The following is a 9,864-nucleotide window of genomic DNA, read 5'->3' on the forward strand; positions in this document are numbered from 1 at the left end:
AAGTGTTAAAAAGTTATTATGTGATTATGGATTTAATTTTGCATTTGAAAATCCATCGCTTGTGACTACAACTGTATTTTTAGACAATTTTAAACAAAGATTGATCGATTGTTTTCTGCAAGAATGGTATAATAGTAAGTCTTCTAGCTCTGTACTTCATTTATATGATCATTTTAAGGATACCTTTGGTTATGAAAGCTATCTTGATAAACTACCTTCTGATCTTAGGAATTGTCTTGTTCGTCTACGAGTGTCATCACATTCATTAAGAATTCAAACAGGCAGATACGGAGCAAATAGAATATCTAGAAATGAACGTCTTTGTATGTACTGCAATTTAAATGATATAGACGATGAACTACAGTTTCTTTGTAAATGTTCATGCCTTGATGATCTCAGACGCATTTATATTAAACGATATTTTTTATAATAGACCAAGTATGTATAAGCTTATTGAATTGTTTAAGTGCAACGATAGTCAAGATACTCTTGTCAAGCTAAGTAAATTCATTAAACTTTCTTTCAGTCGTAGAAATTTGTTAATTCAAAGGTAATATTATTGAAGTAACCAGTTCATCCTCTAAGTATTAATAATGTGTGTGTTTTAATTTATTCAATTCGTGACCAATTGTATGTATTTGTTTATATACTGTATGTATATGTTATTTAACGATGTACATGTTTTACAAGTTAATAAAGATTCTGTTCTGTTCTGTACTGCTCTGTTCTGATATAATTGTTATATTAGAACTAACAGGTAAACTTTGATAATGTTTGTCACTAGGTAGCAATCTTTATTTACATCTCATCATTGTACATACATTTTATAATTGTAATATAAAACAAGGTTAACAGCATAAAAGTACAATGCCACTCCTACATGGAGTTATAAGAGATGGCTGACAATATCACAGCCATTTATCGTTATCACTGTACAAGTTTACAGAACAAAACCGAAACACCACTGCTATCCAGATATTACATTTTGATTTCTTTAAAACTATGATGTTTTTAAAAACAATGAAAGTATAAAAAAGGTGCTAACACGCATGAGTTAAAGAGGTGATAAATGACATGAAATATAATTTCGCTTTGATCAAATCAAAATAAATAGGATTATACTTTAATATTTACCTTAAGTAAGAATATTGACATTATGTACAACATTAATCGCTATTTACAGATTAAAATCTGACGTCGCTGTAGAATCATAAAACAGGTTTTGGCACAACTACGAATCATATCTGCGTTCGAAAACAGAAACAATATCTATCATAATCAGATAATGAGAAGAAATTGGTATTCAAAGAATTTGCTTTTGTTAACAAATCTTGTCTTAAATCACTGTACAAAGAACAATTTAATATGACATGAAACTCATTTTCTATAGTAGCAATATCACAAAATGGACAAGTCCTAGATTCCACTGGTAAACCCTCATACCATCCGGTTTCAATCCTTATGGGTGCGATTCCCATCCGAAACTTGCAAAATGCAGAACGGTGTCTTGGTGATGAGAATCGGACAGCTGAAGCAGAATCGATTAAACGGTCCGATTCTGATCTCTCTCCGATTTGATTAATCGAAAGAATCGGAACCGAAAGACCAAAATAGTCTATTGTAATGTAGCAATATGGTAGTAACAGCAAACCATTCCCCGCACATCCCTGGCTGATCTGGAGATAGTTCAATCATCTCTATTAAGCTTTTCAATTTTCTTGTCGAGCTTATGACCAAACTGACAACACACAGAAAACAAGTTCCAAAGTATTTACCAAACATAACTTTCATATTGCATTTTGCAATTATATTTTCGATCCAGATATGATTAAATAGATCTACACATGTTATATCAACAACAGTATGTGAAGAAAACTAAACTGCCTTATAAATATAAATTATAATAGATCTTCTTAAGCGTAAGAATAATAAAGACGCTTGATTTGATTACGTGATCGATTCTGAACCGACACTTGTTTTGATCATGTGACCTATTCTGAAATCCAATAACTAGTTTCAATACGCTTAAAAAAATGTGTTCATGATTCTGCGTGAAAATAGCAACTACTATAAGCAACGCCACTGATAAGCCGATGGATTATTGATTTTTTTCATCACCGTGCCTCGACACTGTTGTGAATGTGTATTACGGAGAAACTTTATCAGTTTGCGGCGATCAGTACCGTTTATCAGTAGGCGAATCTATAAATATGCGGCAACATCCTATAGATCCCGATTCGCAATCTGTTAAAATATCTTTTCTGTGCAGATGTCATTTCTAAAATATTATTTCAGAAAATAGAGTGCTGAAATGAAATACTTTTCGCATGTCTAAGAAAATATTTTCAAGAGATATGTTATTTATAAAAATTAATACTATATAAAAGATAACGATAATAAAAATAAAATAAAAAATACAGTGGTTTACTTGAAATAGAATAGGTAGAAAACATTCATTACTTATTCGTCAGTTTGAATTTATGACTTGTTTGGTTCGTGAAGGGGAGGGGGCGGGGAATTAATTTGACAGTTTGATTTTTTGTAATTATTATCTAATCTAATAATCGTCAGTAGATTTTTTCTCTCGAATTATGTATATTATACATTATTATTACATTATATTATACATAATTATGTATATTATACATTATACATTATGTATATGGCTTGTTTAACATAATTATAATGTTCGGGAAATCCTTGAAAAAGGACCGAAGAAAACATTCATTCCCAGATTTTTATTAAAAAAAACCCCGCCATATACGCTGATCAAATTGGTATTTATCTGCAGGAAAATCATCGTTTAACGTAAAAAGTGCGCTAAATACTGTTATAATTGCGCGTACATATACGTATTTCATCATTTTTCAGACCGGGTAATTTTTTCATGCCGGAACGGTCCAGCTTGGTCGTTATTGGGTGTCAAATATCACCCTTGGGAATGAATTAGGCCGGTCGCTGGTCGCGGTCGCCAGGTGGTCGCTATTCACGGCCTTTTTATGAGCACTTTTCTACGGGGGGACCAAAGGCCGGTCGTTGCCGACAGGTGGTCGCTATTCACGGGTGGTCGCTAGCACAAGTTTGACTGTATTGTAATTATCTCTTGTTCATTAGATTGTATGTCTCTGAGTGTGAGATTTAAAGTATCAAATAACTGTTCTCTGTTATTAACTCTCCTGCATTCAATTAAAAAATGCATTTCGTCTTCAACTATATTATAGACTGAGCAAAGCCTTTCAGACCTTGATGTTTTGGGCCTCGTATATCTACCTCTTTCTATTTGTAATTTATGACTGGATATCCTTAGCGCAGTTAAATTCTTTGTTACTGACTTAGTTTATCCTATTGTGAGCTATGGTTGTAACTAAAACGTGTCATATGTAAAACATATGAAAGAAGTTTAGTTTATCATCCTTGGAGTTCCGAAGGTGTTCGATGTGGTTTAACATGTTTTGCTTACTGTTTTCATTTACAACAGTTTTGATTGACTTATTGTCCGTATTTTTGACTTCAGTATTGAAACCTTTCCTCCAGATCTTTTATGGAATTGAGCCATGACTTGGATCCGCTAGCCTGTAACATTTCATGGCATTTGAAAACATCCATGAGCAGTTTATTTGACGTGTTTTCACGAATTCTCTTATAGAATTTGAGCGTTTGTTGGGCAATATATGTTAATGACGACAGTCTACACAGTTCACATTTAGATGCAAGGTTTGAAGATTTTTTATGCACTCCGAGTGTATATTTACAAAATCTATTGTGTATTTTTTCGAAAGGACATTGATCAATATTCTGTTTACTAACGTCAAAATCACTTATTCATATTTCTGGTCCATATGTGTATATTGGCATTATCAATGAGTCGAATAATTTAAGGCTTAGTTCCATGCTTACATTTTCTACATTTGAAAGTTTTGATCTCAAGGCAAACTATGCTTTAAGTGATTTATTGTATGTTTCATGTTTCCGTTAAAATATAAAACTACCCCTAGATATTGTTTAGCATCAAAAAGCAAACAGTAAGTGTGTTTTTTATATATTTAAACTGTAACTTTCAGTGTCTCAGTAAATGAGACATTTTACACATAAATATTGAATCAATATATCAACTTTTACAACTTCTTCCAGTACCCTCATTAAATGTCTTTATATATATATATACATGTATCTGCAGATTTTCTTTCAAGTAAAATCATCCAAGCCACACTGTGTACAGTCTTTCAGGATTGATATTTTAATAAAATTTTGATAAGAAGAAATAATCATGCTTCATGAAATGCATGTATAAAAACCAGAAAATATGCGCTTTTGAGTCTGGTGGCTAGAATAAGATTGTAAAAGTCACCTGATTGTTAAATATTCCATGTATCACATGTGTTCATAACAATAATCTCTGGTTTTCCATTAATAGCATGTTGCAGATGAATTTAACTCAGTGTGAAAATGGCAGCATATATCTTAGTGACCTAGAAAGAAAATTAAAAAATAAGTTTACTGGGCAAGAAATTGGAAGAGCTATCCAACATGTGTTTGGTAAAATACCAGCCAAAACAGTCAGAAATAAATACTACTGGTCCAAGTTCACAAAACAGTATATTGGCATAACATGGAATGGCATACTTAATAATGAGGTACCCATACATTCTGGTGAATCATATAGAACAACAAGTCATTACACAAATTTTAGAGTACATTATAAAAGAAGTAAACATGCCTGAAAAAATGCTGCTATAAATCAAATCCCAGCTTGAGTCAGTACATAAAAACAATGGTAGATATATAGTGGAATTCTCAGCTCATTCGTTTGTGCCTCACTATTTACTGTAGATCTCCTAGAGCATATGAAGACTTATCAAAGAGTGGCTTTCTCTCTCTTCCATCTAAAAGGCAAATACAGAGAAATAAAAATAAAAATGACCAGCAGACAGGCATTTCTAAAGATGTATTAAAATAGATGTTGTCTGAAGCAAAACTAAGAAACTTGCCCACTGAAGGATATGAAGGTGGTTTACCAATTGATGAAATGACAATTCAAGAAGATGTTCAACTTAAACAGAACGGTGATTTCTTTGAAATCATTGGCTTTGTTGACTGTTGTGGTGAAACCGTATACATGTAAAAACTCATTGGTAACAGTGACCTTAAAATGGCAACGCATGCACTGCAACTTTTATTTCTTGGGCACACAGGATTCCGCTTTCCTGTATAGTGTGTTCGCTAAGAGCCATATTTTGGACCCCGTGCGATTGGAAAAAAGATTAATGGCGACATATACCAATCGGTTCCGTAATGTCTGAAGTTCATTCTAAGCATTGTCGCCTGTGTAAATTCTGCGACTGGACCAAGTTATGACGTCATCAAAATGGCGGCCATTTTTTAAAATGTAAATATATCATCATCTTCAAATGATTGATAGAGTTGTTTGTTTTTGTTGCTGAAAGTGAAGTTTGTTGTTGCTTACATCGTCCACATACATAATGATTAGCATTGTGTTATTTTAAATAAAAAGAACGTCATTTTTACAATATTATGCCCAAATTTCATATTTGAATATATGAACAATTGTCGCATATCATTTATGGAATTATAAAATAACCATGTTTGTGAGAATGAAAGATGTGGTGTGTAAGGTTCAAATTCTACATACTGATTAATGTGTAAATATATTACGCTACTAAAACTCTGGAAGTCTGTTTGAAACAAATGTTATTTTACAGACATTTAATTGTGATTGCAGTATACGCAGTTAGTTTATATATTTAGCCAAGGTAAAGATGTTTAATGTAGTTTTTCTAGATTTAGATCAATATGCAATTATGAAATATTTATATGTAAATGGTGAGCATAGTACATCTTTAAAGAGACGCGAAATAAAGGAAAAACTTTGATGCAGTAGTTTCTATGCTTCATCGTAATTAAATGTTAATCAACCTGTTGATAATAGTCTAATAACAATAATCTTACATAATTGAAAACAGTAATAATAGATTAGACAAACTTATAACCAAAAGCACAATCATCTCGCAGGGTCCTCACGACCCACGACCCTTCAAAATTGTATATTAATACACTGTAATATAATTCTACATGTATCTTTCTGAATGAGTGCACTATTTTCTTTCTAGTGAACTCTTCTTTTACTATTTAACACAGCTGGACATAACTATAAAATAAAAGAGTATAATATCTAATTTATCTATCACATTTATAAGTTACTCTCTACTTTCTACTTTTCGTTGCTGTTGCTGTGACATTCCTGTGTCTTCGCTATTGACCCATTCAAACAGATGTGTCGTCGCCAAATCCTTTAACCGTGAAATATCACTCTTCCGTAAAATATACACAGCATTCAGTGAAAACTGACATGATGTCTGTGGAGCATTTACAATCATTTCAGAAATGTTTAAGCTGCTGTATGAAACACTCATTAAATTTGCTTCAAACATTTTCTTGACAATGTTAGATTTGAAGATTGAATACTGCTTAAGCCGGTGCTAGGGGGTGTGAGCTGTGTTGCATTTTCCATTACTGCTCATGAACAGACTCAAACAACCCGAGTCTACAATTTTCACTGTTTGCATTGTTCTCGGTGTTTCCGAGTAATCTACTTTTCAGGTTTTATTTAACATATGTTCGTAAATATCTTCTCTGTATTGTTTTATACCTGTAAATATGTATCAAATGTCTGATCACAACAACACTAAGCTCCAGTAGCACAACTTTGCACGATATGGAAACTATGTACGGGTATGATATATTAAACATACAGTGGTAAAATGTGCCCTAGCGCTTATGCAACAGTCTTTTCTACCATTCGAGAATGCATTTAATGTGATGATCGCGATTTCTCTGACAGAGACTGACTTTGCATCTTGGTAAAGAGATTGTGATAGAGCCGCGTCAGTAGGAACACAATGGACCGCGCTAAAATCAGATACGAAACGATTATTGTTGCAAAAGCAATATAGTCAAATATGACTGAAAATAAACAAACACCCCTAGTGCTAACTAGAAGTGTTACAATGATTCTTTTAGGAAACAAGAGCTCCGCAATGCGGAGCAATACACGCCCGAATGTATGACATGTGACCCATATGTGTGACCTAGACCTTGAAGCCAACTATCCGAAACATGCACTCTGCATGTTGTCTTGATGTGGTGAACATTTGTGCCAACTGCTTTTAAATCCTTCAAGCAGTTCAAGAGTTACAGAGCCGATAGGAAACAAGAGTCATATTTGTGAACATCTGTGGCGATTTCTTCGAAATCCTTCAAGGGTTTCAAGAGTTACAGAGTGGACACGGACAGACGGACACCGGCGTCATAATATAATACGCCCCCTTCGGGCGAAGAAAAAGATTGTTTGTTTCCTGTCAAGACAGGCAATAGCAAATATTAGTTGTTGAAAGAGGCCAATGCTCTGTGGATGAAAAATTACAAACGGCGATGAAAAAGTCTTACGTCTAAATCCGGCAATAAACACAAAATATGCCAAACTATTGTCGATGAAACAATTACATACTCAGGATTAGCAATTCAGTTTTTGGACGGAAAGGCTAACAGACAAGAACTTTCCTCTACAGCTAAATTCTTTAGGGAAAAATGATACTCATTCCTCAGGCTGGTACTCAGTTACCGCTGACAATCAAGATCTTATTTGGAAGTCCAGACCTACCGGTATTACATTGCATGTTATCTACGTTGGTTGATTCTTGGTCCTTCCGTGGAAACCAAGAATGACAATTTGAACATGTCAACGATAGTCACGTTCCCAACTCGTCACAGAATCTTATGTGCTCGACGCATACATCCACAAACCTACTGAAACTTTTCGTGGTTATAACTAATAACATTTACAGGTTACAGCCGGTGTATTACACATTAAACATCAAGAAATATAGAACTAAAATACTTCTTACACGGGTTATATATTTATATAGACTACTCTTAGCCTATTAGAATCAGTTAGCTAATAATAACCGTTCTCTAACTAGGTTGTCTATATTCCAAGACACTTTGTGAATGGTCGCCATATATTCTTTGCTGTTGACAATTGTGATTTCAAGAAAGACACTTTTGTAACAGAAATTCTGTCGTAGAACCGTTATGAAAATTCTCCAAAAATGTTATTAAATGTTGTGCCAGCCCTTGACAACTGACAAAGTTATCACAGAACTTTCAGGAGTTCCTAAGAATGCCGGACGATGGCAAATGTTTCATCACACAATCGTGATACCCATCATGAAAAGTTTCCATCTCACAAACGGGGCTAAAATGACCGACATATTCTAAAATGAAGGTAACAATCCAAACTATGGACTATGGAAAGAATGTTTAAGGTCATTGTGGAGTTCAACGCGTTACGACTGATGGTGTGTCAGCAAATTGGTACTGTGTTCATGTGTAGCAGAGACATAAAGCACACATAAACAGCTACAGCACTATTGGAATATGACGATATTCGTATATTTTGATGGTATAGCATATATCAAACAAATATATTCAACAAGAAGATAATCTGTTAATATAAAGTGGATGGGGCAAGATATGTTTTATTATTTCACATTATTTAATTGTTTATATGCTTGAATATTGTTATTACATTGACAACACATATTCTAGAATGGAAAACCGGAGAGAATAAGATGACGTTTTGCTGTGTAACATAAATAAATAATGAATTACGCAAAGTTATATTTTCAAACTTTGCCGCCATTTTGATGACGTCATAGATCGGTCCAGTCGCAGAAATCGGACTGGCGACATGTCTTTTTGTGACATTTAGACATGGTCTTACAGTCTGGTATATGTCGCCATTAATCTTTTTTCCGATCGCACGGGATCCCCATTCTGAATACATTAGTAGGCCATTTTGTAACTTTGCAAACCAGTCCAGCTGAACTCTATTTAATTTTTTGGAAAAGTGTAAAAATGTTAGGTTTATTTGGTTTCACAGTGACATATGTAAGTCTAGATGGTGCACAAAATAATAGACTTTTCATGAAAATGCTGCTGCCTGAAAATGAACAAACTTCAAGTACTATGAAAACCATGAAAACTAAAAACATCTTTGAACCTAAAAAGCCAGACATATGTATCATAATGGATTATTCTCACTTAATGAAAAAAATCAGAAACAATATTTCTAAAAGTGGCATAACAAAAAGCTTTAAAAGGAATCTGGTTTACAAAGTAAAATTTATCATTTGGGAGCATTGGTACAAAGCTTACCAGTGGGCCACAAGTACAAACTCTTTAAAAGTATATCAGAAACACACAAATGACCACTTCTTTTTGAATCCCCAACTCAAAATGAGAAAAAGTTTAGCAGAAAATGTCTTAAACAACAATATGCTACATCTTATGAGAAAGTATCAAGATGCTAAAGAAAATATTTTCTCTCAGCAAAGGGGTCTGCACAATGGAGCTAATACCAATCCAAATTTCTTAACATATACTAGAACACAGAACAATGTAATTCTTGGTCAGTGCACCATTTCAAGAAAAAGCAATACAGGAGATACAGGTGCAGAAGTTTACAGTGGCCAGAGACAGGCTTTGAAGACCATACTAAACACCATGAAGAACTCCACTGTGAAAAGTATCTAAATGGTAAGTAACACAGACTATTCAATTATGACATCATCTATTATACATGTATCATTATCTATTATACATCTATTATATAAGTATAATAGATGTCAAATATGCAAATACAGCTCCTACAAAAATGTAAATTGTGTTTAGCTGTTCTAGCCCACTTTACTAAGATGAAGTTTCCTTGTTTTAGAATAACCATTGTACAGCTAGCCCACTTTACTAAGCTTTCATTAATGACAAAATCAAAATCATATAAAAATG

At 33.6% G+C, this 9,864-nt stretch overlaps 1 pseudogene; it reads left to right on the forward strand.

The window, feature by feature from the left end:
• Nucleotides 1–5,026: 5,026 nt before the first annotated feature.
• LOC123560860 (uncharacterized) lies at nt 5,027–9,612 on the forward strand (annotated as a pseudogene).
• The last annotated feature ends 252 nt before the right edge of the window (nt 9,613–9,864 follow it).

The sequence above is a fragment of the Mercenaria mercenaria genome, chromosome 10 (genome assembly GCF_021730395.1).
Source record: "Mercenaria mercenaria strain notata chromosome 10, MADL_Memer_1, whole genome shotgun sequence".
In the NCBI taxonomy this organism is placed as follows: Eukaryota; Metazoa; Mollusca; class Bivalvia; order Venerida; family Veneridae; genus Mercenaria; species Mercenaria mercenaria.